An 18,204-nucleotide genomic window follows, 5' to 3' on the forward strand; every position below is an offset into this window, starting at 1 on the left:
ACCCCATATGAGTTCTGAATAGGTATTTCCCCAAAGAAGACATACAAATGGCCAATGAGCACATGAAATGATCAACATCATTAGGTATTAGGGAAATGCTGATCAAAACCATAGTGAGACATCACTTTACACTCACTAGTATGTTCAATATTTAAAAACAAAAACAGTAGCAAGTATTGGCAAGGATATGAAAAAACTGGAATCTTTATTCACTGCTGGTGCAAATGTAAAACAGTGTAGCTACTTTGGAAACCAGTCTGATGATTCTCAAAAAGGAAAATATGGAGTTATCACATGATGCAGCTATTCCGCCTGCTATGGGTTCGATATGGTTTGTTTGTCCACACCAAATCTCATGCTGAAATTTAATCCCTACCGTGGTGGTGTGGGGACACGCAGCCTACCGGGAAGGGTTTGGGTCATGGAGGTGGAACCCTCATGAATGGCTTGGTGCTGTTCTCACAGTAGTGAGTTCTTGCTCTCATGAGACTGGATTGGTTCTGGGGGGAATGAATTAGTGCCCCCAACAATAGGCTGTTATAAGGCCAGGACATCCCTTGGGTTTGGCTCCCGTTAGTATGTGCCCACTTCCCCTCTGACCTTTTCTGCCATATTTTGATGTAACATAAAAGCCCTCACCAGAAACTAAGCAGAACTATGAGCTGAATAAACCTCTTTTCTTCGTAAATTACCCAGCCTCAGGTATTCCTTTATTGCAACACAAAATGGACTAAGTTTTCGTACCTACACTCTCACGTATCTACTCAAGAAAAAAGCAAAAATATGTCCACAGATAAACTTGTAGATGGATGTTCATGGCAGTGCTATTCATAAAAAACAAAAGAGAGGAAACAATCCAAATAAATGCCCAACAACGGATGAATGGATGAACAGATAAACAAAATGTGATATACCCACACAATGGAATACAACAGCCATAAAAAAAGAATAAAGTACCAATCCCTGTTCTAACACAGATGAATCTTGAAAACATTAAGGTCCATGAAAGAAGCCAGACACAAAAGACCATATATTGTAGGATCTCATTTACATGAATTGTCAAGAACAGGCAAATCTACATAGACAGAAAGTAGGCCAGTTGTTGTCAGGGGCTGGGGGAGATGTGGGGAGAACAGGGATTAACTGCCAATGGGTACAGGTTTCTTTTTGGACTGATTAAAATGTTCTGAAATTAGATGGTGGTTATGGTTGCACAACTCTATGAACACACTAAAAACCACGGAATTGTGCACTTTGAATGGGTGAATCATATAGTATATGAGTATCTCCACAAATCTGTAGTAAGTGCATAGAAGCGTTCAAGAATAGTGCTAGGAATGCTACGCACATGTGCCCTGTAGGCGGGCAAGTCTCCTTCAGCCTGACTTGCAACTCTTTCTCACCTTGGCAGTATTACCCAGAAGGGCATATGGTTGGTTATCTCCAGAGGTGTTAGGTTGTCACAAAGACTGAGGCAGGGGGAGCTGCTAGGATCTGATGAGCCTGGGCTGAGGATACCAGACAGCATACCATGCTCAGGACCAGCCCACATGATGCCTGACCATCCTTTGGACCAAGGTTCCTGCAGGTAGCCACCTGGGGTACTTGAGAACAGAACATCACATGGGCTATACAAGACATTGGGGGAAGGTGCCTTCCTTTTTAGGAGAAGGAAGCATATAGCAAATCCAGATGCTGCCCTGAATTCATGGACTCATATCCCACTCTAAATTCTCTCTTCTTGTTGAAACTTGGCTATTCCAACTACATCCCTTGCTATAGTCTGAATGTCTGTGTCCCTCCCCAGAATTCATATTGAAATCCTGACTCCCGAACGCATGGCATTAGGAGGTGGGTCTTGTGTGGTGATCATATCATGGAGGTAGGGCCCTCACTATTGGGATCAGTGCACTTAGGAGGCCCCAGAGAGCTCCCTTGCTCCTTCCATCCCATGAGGACGGTTAGAAGGCATCATCTATGAAGCAGAAAGTGAGCAAGGGCACTCACTAGACACTGAATCTTCTAGTGCCTTGATCGTAAGACTTCCCAGCTTCCCGATATGTAAAAAATCAATTTTTGTAGTTCATAAGCTACCCAGTTTATTGTATTTTGTTACAGCAGCCTGAACAGATTAAGACATTGTCAATCGATGAGGGCCTGAGTGCCATCGTGAAGTAACAGATGATCACACGTACACAGGAGAACATCAGGACAGGCTTAAGGAAAATAGTGTAAATTAGGACATTTAATATAAAAATCTCAATTTAATTAGGATTATTTAAAAATATCTATTATTTTTAGCCATACAATGGCAAAAAAAAATTATGATTGTGAATATTATTATCTGAGACAGGGTCTTGCTCTGTCACCCAGACTGGAGTGCAGTGGCAAGATCACAGCTCACTGCGGCCTCACCCTCCTCAGCCCAAGCGACCCTCCCACCTCAGCCTGTCAAGCGGCTGGGACTATAAGTGTGTGCCACCATGCTCAGCTAATTTTTTTTTTTTTTTTTTTCTGTAGAAAGAGGGTCTCACTATGTTGCCCAGGCTAGTCTGGAACTGCTGGCTTCAAGCAGTTCTTCCGCTTAGGCCTCCCAAAGTACTGGGATTACAGGTGTGAGCCACCAACCACACTTGGCCAGTACAAAAATTATGTTGTAAAAAATTCATCTTGATGGTAGCTCACATATTTTGGGGGTTTCCTATTTTCTCCCTCTTCCTCTGACACTCTCCATCACATACACTCTCTGAAGCCCCCAGTATTACTGATTCTCTCCCCAATTTGTCCTCTTCCCTATTGTCATTAGTGGAAGTGATCTCCAATGCTCCCCCGCCCCACCCCACGTCCCCCTGCCCTGCCCTTCCCTTCCTTTTTTTTCTGAGACAGAGTTGCACTCTGTTGCAACTGCAGTGGTGTGATCACCGCTCACTACAGCCTCGACCTCTCAGGCGCAGACAATCCTTCCACCTCAACCTCCCAAGTAGCTGGGACTACAGGCATGCACTACCACACCCAGCTAATGTTTTGTTATGTTTTGTAGAGACGGGGCTTTGCCATGTTGTCCAGGCTGGTCTCAAACTCCTGGTCTCAACTTAGACACCTGCCTCGGCCTCCCAAAGTGCTGGGATTACAGGCGTGAGCCACTGTGACCGGCTATCTCCAAGAATTTCTACACACCGAATACTGTCCCAGCACACGCAGAGACTTCAGGAGGGAACTGTTTTGTGTGATAAGTTGCCCCAGTGCTGTTGCAGGTCAGAACACAAGGAGCGACTGACTCATTGCCTGTTGAAAAGACAGCCTGTTTGTCTTGCTGCAACCTGCTTAGTACTTAGAACCTGTTTTCACCAAGGTACTCTCTCTCTTCCTTTCCTACTTAATCCACCTGGTCTGCATCCATTTCCCTAACATTCACTGTTTTAGCCGCATCTACTTATTCTTCACTCACTTCATCCAGTTCCACTGAAGACAGTGAATTCTGACTGTTCTATTTCTCTTATTCCAAACATAGTATCCAACAACTAAATGCTTCCTATGTCTTCTAGGGTAGCTATGCCCAAGCATTTAAAAACAGAAACATGAATTTTTAATACAAATGTCTTTTTTTTATTGATTCTTTACACAAACTTAGGGCTTTAGAATTTTAAAAATTATATGGATATTTGATAATACCAGTAAATTAAGAGTGCACTGCAAAACAGATTATAAACAGTGCACATTACATAAAAATTAACTCAAAATGGATCAGCCTAAACATAAAAGCTAAAACTATAAAACTCTTTTTTTCTTTTCTTTTTTGTTTTTTTTCGAGACGGAGTCTCACTCTGTCGCCCAGGCTGGAGTGCAGTGGTGCGATCTCGGCTCACTGCAAGCTCTGCCTCCCGGGTTCACGCCATTCTCCTGCCTCAGCCTCCCGAGTAGCTGGGACTACAGGCACCTGCCACCATGCCTGGCTAATTTTTTGTACTTTTTTTTTTAGTAGAGACGGGGTTTCACTGTGTTAGCCAGGATGGTCTCGATCTCCTGACCTCATGATCTGCCTGCCTCGGCCTCCCAAAGTGCTGGGATTACAGGCATAAGCCACCACGCCTGGCCCTTTTTTTCTTTCTTAAGAGACAGGGTCTCACTCTTTTGTCCAGCCTAGACTGCAAGGTGCAATCACAGCTCAACACAGCCTCAATCTCATGGGCTCAAGTGATCCTCCCACCTCAGCCTCCTGAGTAGCTGGGACCACAGGTGCACACCATCACACCTAATTTTTTTTTTTTTTTTTTTTTTGAGAAAGAGTCTCACTCTGTCTCAGGTTGGAGTACAGTGGCATGATCTCAGCTCACTGCAACCTCCACCTCCTGGGCTCAAGCGATTCTCTTGCCTCAGCCTCCTAAGTGGCACACACCACCATGCCCAGCTAATTTTTGTATTTTTAGTAGACAGGGTTTCACCATGTTGGCCAGGTTGGTCCCAAACTCCTAACTTCAAGTGATCTGCATGCCTCAGCCTCCCAAAGTGCTGGGATTACAGACATGAGCCACCACACCAAGCCTAAATTTTTTTTTTTTGGTAGAGATGAGGTCTCACTCTATGGGCCAGGCTGGTCTTGAACTCCTGGGCTCAAGCAATCCTCCCACCTCAGCCTTCCAAAGTGCTGGGATTACAGTTGTGAGCCACCACGCCTGGCCTAACACTTTTTTTTTTTTTTTTTTCCTGAGAGATAGTCTCGCTGTGTTGCCCAGACTGAAGTGCAGTGGAGTGATCTCAGTTCACTGCAACCTCCTCCTCCCAGGTTCAAGCGATTCTCCTGACTCAGCCTCCCGAGTAGCTAGGATTATAGGCATGCACCACCACGCCCAGCTAATTTTTGTATTTTCAGTAGAGATGGGGTTTCTGCATGTTGGTGAGGCTAGTCTTGAACTCCTGACCCAAGGTGATCAGCCTGCCTTGGCCTCCCAAAGTGCTGCGATTATAGGCACGAGCCACCGTACCTGGCCTGGCCTAACGCTCTTGGATGGGAGCAGTGGCTCATGCCTATAATCCCAGCACTTTGGGTGGCTGAGACAGGTGGATCACTTGAGCTCAGGAATTCGAGACCAGCCTGGGTAACACAGTGAAACCCCATCTCTACTAAAAATACAAAAACTAGCCAGACATGGTGGCACGCACCTGTCGTCCCAGCTACTTGGAAGGCTGAGGCAGGAAGATCACTTGAGCCCAGAAGGCAGAGGTTGTAGTAAGCTGAGATCATGCTGCTGCATTCCAGCCTGGGCAACAGAGTAAATACCTGTCTCAAAAAAAAGAAAAAAGAAAAAAGAAAAAAAATTAAATTTAAATTAAAAAAAAAAAAACAACTTTGTGGTTCAAAGAATATCACCAAGAAAGTTAAAGGCAACCCACAGAATGGGAGAAAATATTTGCAAATCACATATAGGATAAGGGACTAGTATTCAGAATATAAGTGTCACAATTCGATAATTAAAAAAAACTCAGGCCAGGCGCGGTGGCTCCCGCCTATAATCCTAGCACTTTGGCAGTCCGAGGCAGGCGGATCACGAGGTCAGATCAAGACCATCCTGGCTAACACGGTGAAACCCATCGCTACTAAAAATACAAAAAATTAGCCAGGCATGGTGGCATGCGCCTGTAGTCCCAGCTACTCAGGAGGCTGAGGCAGGAGAATCGCTTGAACCCGAGAGGAGGAGGTTTCAGTGAGCCGAGATCGCACCACTGCTCTCCAGCCTGGGCAACAGAGGGAGACTCTGTCTCAAAAAACAAAAACAAAAAAACCACAAAACTCATTTAATAAATGGACAAAAGGTCTGAACAGACAATATTCAATAAATAAAAATGCTCAATATCATTAACCATCAGAGAAATTAAAATCTTTTTTTTTTTTTTTGAGACAGGGCCTTGCCCTGTCTCCTAGGCTGGAGTGCAGTGGCACGATCTCGGCTCACTGCAATCTCCACCTTCAGGGCTCAAGCGAGCCTCCTGTCACAGCCTCCTGAGTAGCTAGGACTACAGGCATGTGCCACCACACTTGGCTAATTTTTGTATTTTTTGATAGAGATGGGGTTTTACCATGTTGCCCAGGCTGATCTTGAACTCCTGGGCTCAAGCCAGTCCCCTGCCTTGGCCTCCCAAAGTGCTGGGATTACAGGCATGAGCCACTACATCTGGCTAAAATATAAATCTAAACCACAATAAGATACAACTTCACACCCAGTAAGATAGCTGTAATCAGTTCTACTCCTAGGTAGCTATCCCAAAAGAAATTAAAACATGTACTCTTGGCTGGGCAGTGGCTCATGCTTGTAATCCCAGAACTTCGGGAGGCCAAGGCAGGCAGATTGCTTGAGCCCAGGAGTTCGAGACTAGCCTGGGCAACATGGCGAACCCTCTTCCATACAAAAAATACAAAAATTAGCCAGGCATGGTGATGCGCACCTGTAGTCCCAGCTACTCAGGAGGCTGAGGTGGGAGGATCGCTTGAGCCAGAAGCAAAGGCTGCAGCGAGCTGTGGTCGTGCCACTGCACTCTAGCCTGTGTGACAAAGTGAGACTCCATTTCAAAAAAAAAAAAAAAAAGTGGAAACAATTAAATGTCCATCAACAGATGAATGGATAAGCAAAATATGTTCTGTCTACACAATGGAATATTCTTTTTTTTTTTTTGAGACAAAGTCTCACTCTCTCACATAGGCTGGAGTGCAGCGTGAGCTACCATGCCCGGCAACAATGGAGTATTCTTCACATGCTGGCCAGGCATGGTGGCTCACTCCTGCAATCCCAGAAGTTTGGGAAGCCGAGGTGGGTGGATCATTTGAGGTCAGGAGTTCAAGACCAGCCTGACCAACATGGTGAAACTCTGTCTCTATCTAAAAAATACAAAAAAATTAGCCGGGCATAGGTTGGACAAGGTGGCTCACACCTGTAATTCCAGCACTTTGGGAGGCCGAGAAGAGTGGATCACCTGAGGTTGGGAGTTCGAGACCAGCCTGACCAACATGGAGAAACCCCATCTCAGGCCGGGCGCGGTGGCTCAAGCCTGTAATCCCAGCACTTTGGGAGGCCGAGACGGGCGGATCATGAGGTCAGGAGATCGAGACCATCCTGGCTAACATGGTGAAACCCCGTCTCTAGTAAAAAATACAAAAAACTAGCTGGGCGAGGTGGCGGGCGCCTGTAGTCCCAGCTACTCGGGAGGCTGAGGCAGGAGAATGGCGTGAACCCGGGAGGCGGAGCTTGCAGTGAGCTGAGATCCGGCCACTGCACTCCAGCCTGGGCGGCAGAGCGAGACTCCGTCTCAAAAAAAAAAAAAAAAAAAAAAAAAAAGAAACCCCATCTCTACTAAAAATACAAAATTAGCCGGGTATGGTGGCACATGCTTATAATCCCAGCTACTCAGGAGGCTGAGGCAGGAGAATCACTTGAACCAGGAGGCGGAGGTTGCAATGAGTCGAGATTGTGCCATTGGACTCCAGCCTGGGCAACGAGAACAAACTTCCATCTCAAAAAAAAAAAAAAAAAAAATTAGCCAGGTGTGGTGGCCCTCGCCTGTAATCCCAGCTACTGGGGAGGCTGAGGCAGGAGAATTGCTTGAACCTGGGAAGTAGAGTTTGCAGTGAGCCCAGATAGCTCTACTGCACTCCAGCCTGAGTGACAGAGCAAGACTCCATCTCAAAAAAAAAAAGATCCATGCTACAACATGAAACATTTTCCTAAGAGTAAGAAGTCACATACAAAAGACCACATATTGTAGGCTATTTACATGAAATGTCCATAATAGGCAAATCTATCAGACAGAAAGTAGATTAGTGATTAGCTAGGGCTGGAAGGGATGGGAAAGATGGGGGAGTAACTGCTAATGGTATGGGTTTTCTTTTTCAGGGGTGATGAAAACACTCGAAGACTGACTGTGGCAATGGATATACAAGTTAGTTAATATAATTAAAAAACCACTGAATTGTACACTTAAAAGTGTAAATTGTACGCTATGTGAATTATATTTCAATAAAGCTATTTAAAAGAGTAACTATGTGTCGAGTCTGTAAGGGTCAGAATCCCTGGTCTAGACCCCATCTGCCATATTTCCGGTATTTTAGGACTTTATGAGGGAAATAACAGTCCTTGCAGGGCTGTGCTGGGTTCATGTAGACTTCCATTCCCTGGCACTCACCTCTGAAAGGCAGAGGGATCCACTCAGGCCAGGTGCGTGGATACTTGACATCGATGGCCGCTGGACATTAGCCATTTACGCCCATCCACACGGCTCCAGCCATCTCTGTGGAACACCCATAATAATGTTTACTTTACTTGTTCACAACTTTTTAACAAAAATAAATCATTTACCAACTTGACTCCCATCCTGATAAAGTCAGTCACGTGATTACAAGTGCGATAGTCTGATTCCATTTTGGATGGTTGCTGACAGCTTTCAAGCCCCCACCCCTTTCTCTTTCTCCCTCTCATCTGGGCATGCTAACAAGAAAGTATGAATGTTTCCTCCTTGGTGCCAGCAGGAAGTTCAAACTATGCAAGCCCCAACCCCAACCCCAATATCTAATCACAAAGAAAGCCCAGCCAAGGCCGGGTGCACTGGCTTACACCTGTAATCCCAGCACTTTGGGAGGTCAAGGCAGGAGAATCGCTTGAGCCTAGGAGTTCAAGGCCAGCTTGGACAATGTAGTGAAACGCCTTTAGCCAGGCGTGATGGTGCATACCTGAAGTCCCAGCTACTTGGGAGTCCAGGAGCTCAAGGCTGCAGTGAGCTGTGATTGTGCCACTGCACTCCAACCTGGGTGAGACAGCAAGACCTTGTCTCAAAAAAGAGAAAACAAAAACTAACAAAAATTATATAGTATCGGCCGGGCGCAGTGGCTCACGCCTGTAATCCCAGCACTTTGGGAGGCTGAGGCGGGTGAATCACGAGATCGGGAGATCGAGACCGTCCTGGCTAACATGGTGAAACCCTGTCTCTACTGAAAACTTCAAAAAATTAGCCGGGCGCGGTAGTGGGCGCCTGTAGTCCCAGCTACTCGGGAGGCTGAGGCAGGAGAATGGCGTGAACCTGGGCATTGGAGCTTGCAGTGAGCTGAGATCGTGCCACTGCACTCCAGCCTGGGCGACAGAGCGAGACTCCGTCTCAAAAAAAAAAAAAAAAAAAAAAAAAAATTATGTAGTATCAACTTGAAAAAGTTTACTCAAGACCTCAAAGGGCATTTGAGTAAGTGAGGAGCTAGACCAGGTACACAGATGAAAGGGCCAGGTACTGAAACCAGGACAACTCTCACTAGACCCGTAAAAGCAATGCCTTCCAAGCAAATCTCTGGAATAATTTTACTGAAGCATGACAAAATTCACATTGAAGACGACAGCTCCTGAATATCCATGACAACTCCTTAAAAAACAAAAGGAAGAGAAGAAGAAGAGCTGGGAGTAGTTGTTTTGCCAAAAGTCAAGGCTTCTCCTTAAAGTTCCAGTAAGCAAGCAACCCAGTGAAGGTACAGGAAGGACAGAGCCCCAAACAGACTTGGAGGCATATAATAATTTAGAAGGTGGGAAAGGTGGCCTCACACATTAGCACAAGTAAGTATATCTCTTGCTGTCTTTTCGGACGGAAAAATAATTACAATTCCAAATTCACTCACAGTCGCCCACATGCTTATAAGACCTACATAGTATGTGAGAAAAATTTTTTTTGAATGATTAGAAATATAGAACTAGGCTAGGTGCAGTGGCTCACGCTTATAATCCCAGGACTTTGGGATGCCGAGGCAGGTGGATCACCTGAGGTCAGGAGTTCGAGATCAGCCTGGCCAACACAGTGAAACCCTGCCTCTACTAAAAATACAAAAATTAGCTGGGCATGGGGGCAGGTGCCTGTAATCTCAGCTACTCGGGAGGCTGAGGCAGGAGAATTGCTGGAACCCGGGAGGTGAAGCTTGCAGTGAGCCGAGATTGTGCCACTGCACTCCAGCCCGGGCAACAACAGTGAAATTCCGTCTCAAAAAAAAAAAAAAAAAAAAAAAGAAAAAGAAAAAGAAATATAGAACTACATCTTTGAGTTATCAGAGTAGAAAAATGTTGTTGTTGTTGTTTTGTTTGTTTTTTATCAGATGGAGTCTCGCTGTGGCCCAGGCTGGAGTGCAGCGGTGTGATGACGACTCACTGCAACCTCCACCTCCTGGGTTCAAGTGATTCTCTTGCCTCAGCCTCCTGAGTAGCCAGGACTACATGTACCTGCCACCACATGCAGCTAATTTTATATCTATATCTATATCTATCTACCTATCTATTTTTTTTGAGACAGAGTCTCGTTCTGTAGCTGGGCTGGAGTGCAGTGGCACGATCTCGGCTCACTGCGACCTCCGCCTCCTGGTTTCAAGCGACTCTCGTGCCTCAGCCTCCCAAGTAGTTGGGATTACAGGCATGCGCCACCACACTCAGGTAATTGTTTATATATATATATATATTTTTTTTTTTGAGACAGAGTCTCTCTCTGTCACCCAGGCTGGAGTGCAGTGGCCGGATCTCAGCTCACTGCAAGCTCCGCCTCCCGGGTTTACGCCATTCTCCTGCCTCAGCCTCCCGAGTAGCTGGGACTACAGGCACCCACTACCTCGCCCGGCTAGTTTTTTGTATTTTTTAGTAGAGACGGGTTTCACCGTATTAGCCAGGATGGTCTCGATCTCCTGACCTTATGATCCGCCCGTCTCGGCCTCCCAAAGTGCTGGGATTACAGGCTTGAGCCACCGCGCCCGGCAATTGTTTATATTTTTAATAGAGATGGGGCTTCACCAAATTGGCCAGGCTGATCTCGAACTCCTGACCTCAGGAGCCATAGCGCACAGCCAAGAATTTGTTTTGTTGTTTTTTTTTAAAGAGACAGAGTTGGCCTGGCGCGGTGGCTCAAGCCTGTAATCCCAGCACTTTGGGAGGCCGAGACGGGCGGATCACGAGGTCAGGAGATCGAGACCATCCTGGCTAACACGGTGAAACCCCATCTCTACTAAAAAATACAAAAAACTAGCCGAGCAAGGTGGCGGGCGCCTGTAGTCCCAGCTACTCGGGAGGCTGAGGCAGGAGAATGGCGTAAACCCGGGAGGCGGAGCTTGCAGTGAGCTGAGATCTGGCCACTGCACTCCAGCCTGGGTGACAGAATGAGACTCCGTCTCAAAAAAAAAAAAACAAAAAAAAAAAAAAAACAAGAGACAGAGTCTTGCTTTGATGCCCAGGCTTCAATGCAGTAGCATGATCATGGCTCACTGCAATCTTGAACTCCTGGACTCAGCAGCTATGACCATAGGAGTATGCCATCACATCTGGCTGTATTTTACTTTTACCTTACCTTACCTTACTTTACTTTAACTTTTTACTTTATTTTAATTTTTTTGAGACTGAGTCTTGCTCTGTCACCCAGGCTGGAGTGTTGTGGCACGATCTTGGCTCATTGCAAACCCCGCCTCCTGGGTTCACACCGTTCTCCTGCCTCAGCCTCCCTAGTAGCTGGGACTACAGGCGCCCTCCCCCATGTCTGGCTAATTTTTTGTATTTTTAGTAGAGACGGGGTTTCACCGTGTTAGCCAGGATGGTCTCGATCTCCCAACCTCGTGATTTGCCCGCCTTGGCCTCCCAAAGTGCTAGGATTACAGGCGTGAGCCACCACGCCCAGCCATTTTTTTTTTAAATGTTTTGCAGAGATTGGGTCTCACTATGTTGCCCAGGCCGGTTTCAAACTCCTGAGCTCAAGTGATCCTCCAGCCTCAGACTCCCAAAGTGCTGGGATTAAGGCATGAGCCACTGCATCAAGCCAAAAAAATTTTTTTTCTTCCCTTTTTTTTTTTTTTTTTTGAGACAGTGTCTCACTCTGTCACCCAGGCTGGAGTGTAGTGGCATGATCTCGGCTCACTGCAACCTCCGCCTCCTGGGTTTAAGCGATTCTCCTGCCTCAGCCTCCCGAATAGCTTGGATTGCATGTGCCTGCCACCACACCCGCCTAATTTTTATATTTTTAGTAGACACGGGGTTTCACCATGTTGGCCAGGCTGGTGTTGAACTCATGACCTCAAGTCATCTGCCTGCCTCAGCTTTGCAAGGTGCTAGGATTATAGGCGTGAGCCACCGCGCCAAGCCAAAGAATTTCTTAAACAACTCATAAAAGTAACAAAACATAAAGAAAAAGATTTGAAACCTCTTACTATATCAAAATGTGTAATACATCATGAACATAAAAGAACATTCAAAGTACCATCTCTAGAATGGCTTATCAATTACAGAAGGGAAAAAGTGGAGGATCCCGGCGAGAGCACTTTAACCACATGACAGAAGTCTGATCACCACCAGCCTCACATGCTTCCTGACATGACACACCAAGAAGAACATGATGTCACTCAGACAATGCCCTGCCGAAGATGAGAGTCTGAATTTAATGTTGGGAACATCAACTGAACATCAAGTGACAATCTACACAACCACCAGCTGGGTCTTTTAAAAATATATTAATTTCATGAAAAAAAAAAAAAAAAAAGAAAGGGGAGTGCCATTCAAGGTTGAGGGAGACTAAAATAACATGACAAGTAAATGTAACACAGGATCCTGGATCAAAAGAAATACCCAAAAAATCATACAAACTATATCAGCTACATACAAACTATATCAGACACATACAAACTATATCAGACAAGAGTTCTGTATCGATAATAAAGTACCTGGGGCCAGGCGCAGTGGCTCACTCCTGTAATCCCAGCACTGTGGGAGGCCGAGGTAGGCAGATCATTTGACGTCAGGAGTTGAAGACCAACCTGGCCAACGTGGCAGAACCCCATGTCTACTAAAAAGACAAATATTAGCTGGGCATAGTGGCACAACGCCTGTAATTCCAGCTACTCGGGAGGCTGAGGCAGGAAAATCACTTGAGCCTGGGAGGTGGAGGTTGCAGTGAGCCAAGATTGCACCACCGGACTCTACCCTGGATGACGGGGTAAGATTCTATCTTTGGCCGGGTGTGGTGGTTCATGCCTGTAATCCCAGCACTTTGGAAGGCTGAGGTGGGCGGATCACGAGGTCAGGAGATCGAGACCATCCTGGCTAACACAGTGAAATCCCATCTCTACTAAAAATACAAAAAATTAGCTGGGCATGATGGCGGGCGCCTGTAGTTCCGGCTACTCAGGAGGCTGAGGCAGGAGAATGGTGTGAACCCAGGAGACAGGGTTTGCAATGAGCGGAGATCGTGCCATGACACTCCAGCCTGGGCCAGACTCCATCTCAAAAAAAAAAAAAAAAAAAAAAAAAAAGAGAACCCTATGTCAGAGGTGTTTGAACCAAAGCAAACCTCCATCTTAAATGGGGACTGGGTAAAATAAGGCTGAGACCTACTGGGCTGCATTTCCAGACAGTTAAGGCATTCTAGGACACAGGATGAGACAGGAGATTGGCAAAAGATACAGGTCATAATGACCTTGTTGATAAAACAGCTTGCAGTAAAGAAGGCAGCTAAAACCCACCAAAACCAAGACGGCGACGAGAGTGACCTCTAGTCCTGCTCCCACTAGCACCATGACAGTTTACAAATGTCATAGTAACATCAGAAGTTACCCTACATGGCCTAAAAATGGTAGGCATGAATAATCCACCCCTTGTTTAGCACAGAATCAAGAAATAACCATAAAAATGGGCAACCAGCAGTTCTTGGGGCTGCTCTATCTATAGAGTAGCCATTCTTTTATTCCTTTACTTTCTTAATAAACTTGCTTTCACTTTACTCTGTGGACTCGCCCTGAATTTTCTTTTTTTTTTTTTTTTTGAGACGGAGTCTCGCTCTGTCACCCAGGCTGGAGTGCAGTGGCCGGATCTCAGCTCACTGCAAGCTCCGCCTCCCGGGTTCACACCATTCTCCTGCCTCAGCCTCCCGAGTAGCTGGGACTACAGGCGCCCGCCACCTCGCCCGGCTAGTTTTTTGTATTTTTTAGTAGAGACGGGGTTTCACCGTGTTAACCAGGATGGTCTCAATCTCCCGACCTCGTGATCCGCCCGTCTCGGCCTCCCAAAGTGCTGGGATTACAGGCTTGAGCCACCGCGCCCGGCCTGAATTTTCTTTCCCAAGATATAAGAACCCTTTCTTGGGGTATAGCTCCGGTCCCCCTTTCTGGTAACACCTATGCATGTGTTTGAGGCAGGGAGAAGAGAAAGCTGATGTGGCAAAAAGTGTTAATAATTTGAGAATCTGGATGGTTTTACAAGTGTTAAACTATTCCTGCAACTTTTACGCAACTGTGGAACTTTTCAAAATGAAAAGCTGGGTGAAGAGAGAGGGAAACAAGCAGTAGAATAGAGGAAAGTCACTTGCTGTGGGAAAAGAAAAACAGACAAAAGCTGGGTATTCAAAACGTACTTTAACAAGCCCAAGTTCCAACAGCCAAATTTTTTTACTTGGCAAAAAATAAGGGACCTTTTCGGGCTGATGGTAATTTTAATAAAGGTTTAGGTTGCATTTGTCAAAAGTCATCAATGGTACAGTGAAGATCTGTGCATTTCACTGAAAGTCAATTTTGGCTCAAAAAATTTTAAAAAGCACTATTGAACTCTAATTCATGGTAAGCATAGTGAGCTGTCTGAGGGAGAAGTGTTGTGATATATGCGGCTTACTTTGACATGTTTCCAAAAATAGGTGGATTAATGGATGGCTGAAAGGATGGACAGAAGGAAAGGTAAGGGATACAGTAAATTCAGCAGATGTTAACGGGGTCTTTCACTGCACGAGTCTTTCAGCTTCTCTATCTAAACCAACATTTTCTGTCATAAAATATTGAGACTGGGAGAGTGCACAAAGGAAATAAGCCACTAAACCAGGGAAAAAGACAGCGAAATGGTCACTAAACAGGTGCAAAAATGCGGCCCTCACTGAGAACTGCGGTAAAACATGATTTTGCAATATCAAATGGAAAAACACACAGGTGATCTAACACCTGCGAGACTGAAAGGGGAAGCAGCTCAGCCCCCTGGCTCACGGACACCAATTCAGCCGGAGGCCGACCCAAGCCTACACTGCCCCTCCTACCAGCCAGTAGAAAAGCGGTAGACTCGGGGGTTACCCCAGGGACGGACCAGGACCCCAGCAGGCGCGGCAAAACTGTCTCTATGGTAGGGCGGGCTAGAGATGCGAGCACGGAACTCACGGGTGACTCTAAGGAAAGAGCGGGGGCGTCCAGACCAGCCCGGGAGCGACCTCGCCCTCAGAGGAGTGACCCCAATCGCCACAGAGCGTCCCCACCCGCCAGGACAACTACGCCCCCGGCCAGACCCTCGCCCTAGCGAGCCCGACATGCCCACTACCCACGTGAAACCCACCCGCGGACGCGCCCCTCGCCTCCCCACAAGGACCCGGCGGGCCTCCACCCGCCAAGCCGTCCCCCCGGGGGAAACGAAGCCAGCGCAGGGCTCTGAGATGTGTCGGCACTTACAGTTGGCGGCCGGCGGCAGCCATGTTCGGGCGATGGCGATTGCGCTTGCGCGGCTGCCGGGACACGGACGTGCGCGTGCGCGGAGTCCCCGAGCTTCCCCAGCCCAACGCTGGAGCTGCCGCGGGTACTGGGTTATTAGCCCCGTGGACTTGCCTGGGGGCGGACGCGCAGGAGTTTACTTTCTCCTATGGCCTCCGCTGATTTTTAACCCGATGCTATCATTATTTTGTTATAGAGCCTTCCTTTTACTTACTGCATAATTTCCTAAAATATTTCTATATCTATAACCTTTTTTTTGAGATAATGTTAAAATTCAGAATAAGTACACTCATTATTCATTGGCAATATAATTATTTACTGGGTGCGTGGCTCACGCCTGTAATCCCAGCATTTTGGGAGGACTAATTTGTTAAAATGACTAGATCTAAGAAATGTAAACAAAGCCAGTAACTTTCCTCTGTAGTAATAGCCGGTTGAAAATGAAAACTACACATTGTTTTCATTCTTTCAGTGATTCTCTTAAACTTTAGCATGGGAAAATTCTAAGCCTAAATATTTAGTGGCAGGGAAGAGAGAAATTGTGGTATGAGAAAAGGAGCAATAGGGGGTGGTTAAAACAAACGGACTGGGCTCACCTAAGGTCAGGAGTTCCAGACCAGCCTGGCCAACATGGGGAAACCCCGTCTCCACCAAAAATACAAAAATTATCCAGGCGTGGTGGCAGGCGCCTGTAATCTCAGCTCCTCGCGAGGCTGAGGTAAGAGAATCGCTTGAACCCGGGAGGCAGAGGTTGCAGTGAGCAGAGATCGCACCATCACACTCCAGCCTGGGGGACAAGAGAGACTTCATCTCAAAAGAAAAAAAAAAGACATATATACAAGATGGACAGTTCTCCAAAAACTGAGTGCAAAAAGTAAACTGTGCACTTATCCACGATACAATTTACGTGGAAATAAAAGACACAAAATCTCTATGTTATACAGAGATTCATACATAAGTAGTAAAGTAACAATAACATGGACTAGATAGATTGCCCAACTTCAAGAAAGTAGCACCTGAGGGGAGAGAGGGGAAAGAGTTGGGGAAGAGACAAAGTTACACCTGTGATGCTTGATATGAAAAAACAAATCAAAATCTGAAAATCTGACTATATGTTAACACAGGTAAAATCTCGATGATACATGGGTGTCATCTTTATTATTTATATATTATTCTATTACTCTCCAAACCTCTCCGCAGGTTGAAATACTTCACAATTTTGAAATGAAAATTGGAAAAAAAATTGTAATCCAGAATAGTGATTAAATTGTCACAATAGTGATGCTGGGAGCAACTTGGAAATCAATTAGCAAAAGCAATAAAGGATTTTCATGAAGAAAATACAAAAACCTCATTAACAGACCTAAAGTTAAGTTCAGAACACACTGACATATTATTCCTGAATGGAAAGTATTTTTTTAAAATTTCTCCATGAAGGCCTACATATTTTTTTAAAGTATTAAAATATCAGACCGGGCACAGTGGCTCACGCCTGTAATCCTAACACTTTGGGAGGCCAGGCTGGGGGAATCACCTGAGGTCAGGAGTTCAAGATGAGCCTGGCCAACATGGTAAAACCCCATCTCTAAAAATATAAAAATTGGCTGGGCATGGTGGCTCACGCCTGCATTCCTAGCACTCGGTCTCAAAAAAAAAAAAAAAAGATCTTCACAAAACTACTAAACAAAATTATAGCAGTTCCAATTCAAAGACTCCCCCCGCCGCCCCTGCCAGCTCACAGAACAAAACAACTTAAAGATCATATAAAAAGTCCAACAGTATCTGGTTAAAATAGTCAGAGGCCGGATACGGTGGCTCACGACTATAATCCCAGCACTTTGGGAGGCCGAGGTGGGTAGATCACTTAAGGTCTGGAATTCAAGACCAGCCTAGTGAACATGGTGAAACCCACCTGTACTAAAAATACAAAAATTAGCCAGGTGTGGTGACGGGCACCTGTAATCCTAGCTACTCAAGAGGCTGAGGCAGGAGAATTGCCTGAACCTGGGAGGCGGAGGTTGCAGTGAGCTGAGATTGCACCACTGCACTCCAGCCTGGGTGACAACGTGATACTCTGTCTCCAAAAAAAAAAAAGTCAGGCACCCTTTATTAGATACTAAAATTTACCATATTAAGCAGATGGGCTAAAACAGGCACTAAAACACACAAATATCAGAAGAATAGAAGAGTATGAAAGAAGAGATGAGTAAAAGTAATCATCTAGTAATGAAGTTAACAATAAAGCATAACATCATTAATAACAACAAGGGTGTTTTTTCTGTTCAGTGGCAGAGAAATCCTTAGTGCTGGCCGGGCGCGGTGGCTCAAGCCTGTAATCCCAGCACTTTGGGAGGCCGAGATGGGCGGATCACGAGGTCAGGAGATCGAGACCATCCTGGCTAACACGGTGAAACCCCGTCTCTACTAAGAAATACAAAAAACTAGCCGGGCGAGGTGGCGGGCGCCTGTAGTCCCAGCTACTCGGGAGGCTGAGGCCGGAGAATGGCGTGAACCCGGGAGGCGGAGCTTGCAGTGAGCTGAGATCCGGCCACTGCACTCCAGCCTGGGCGACAGAGCGAGACTCCGTCTCAAAAAAAAAAAAAAAAAAGAAATCCTTAGTGCTAAGTATTGTGCTAGCACAAGTGTATATTCTTTTTTGTAGTTTTTGAGACTGGGTCTCACTCTGTCCTCCAGGCTGGAGTGCAGTG

The 18,204-nt window shown here is 46.0% G+C and overlaps 1 protein-coding gene across 37 annotated transcripts in view; it reads right to left on the reverse strand.

Annotated features, from left to right (window-relative positions):
* ZNF329 (zinc finger protein 329) overlaps positions 1 to 18,204 on the reverse strand; it is a 36,198-nt gene that overhangs the window by 16,009 nt on the left and 1,985 nt on the right. For 18 of the 37 annotated variants that reach the window (XR_013409769.1, XR_013409764.1, XR_013409768.1 and 15 more), the window contains exon 2: positions 8,173 to 8,277. The exons of 5 other annotated variants lie outside the window; for them this stretch is intronic. The gene's annotated coding sequence lies outside the window, so the exon portion shown is untranslated. Of the gene's footprint in view, positions 1 to 8,172; positions 8,278 to 8,716; positions 8,791 to 12,703; positions 12,826 to 15,457; positions 15,499 to 18,204 lie in introns of those variants that run through there. 14 more of the 37 variants (XR_013409767.1, XR_013409766.1, XR_013409762.1 and 11 more) reach the window with 3 other exon arrangements.

This window comes from Macaca mulatta, chromosome 19 (genome assembly GCF_049350105.2).
Source record: "Macaca mulatta isolate MMU2019108-1 chromosome 19, T2T-MMU8v2.0, whole genome shotgun sequence".
Lineage (NCBI taxonomy): Eukaryota > Metazoa > Chordata > Mammalia > Primates > Cercopithecidae > Macaca > Macaca mulatta.